Genomic DNA, 333 nt, shown 5'->3' with positions numbered 1-333 from the left:
GAGAGAGAGAGAGAGAGTTGACTGCATGACATAACATAGTAGAAACAACAGTTATTTAAAACTTGCTTGGCAGTCAGTACTTTTAAAATATTAACCATAAAGAAATAACTATGATTTATTAAACTTGGGTTTTGTATATGTTGCTCAGTTATGATAACATTGTACTAAAGCGTTTATATATAAATTAAATATTGCCTATAAATAAAAGTTTTCATTACTGTACTGTAACTATTTATTTTGTATGTATAGTTAATATTTATGTCTAAAATACAGCTGTAATCAGTATCGCAATAAAAAATAGACCACAAAACAACTTCTGTTAACACAGATGGA

This window comes from Etheostoma spectabile, chromosome 7 (genome assembly GCF_008692095.1).
Source record: "Etheostoma spectabile isolate EspeVRDwgs_2016 chromosome 7, UIUC_Espe_1.0, whole genome shotgun sequence".
Classification (NCBI taxonomy): domain Eukaryota; kingdom Metazoa; phylum Chordata; class Actinopteri; order Perciformes; family Percidae; genus Etheostoma; species Etheostoma spectabile.
Note: the sequence above shows the minus strand (reverse complement) of the source record.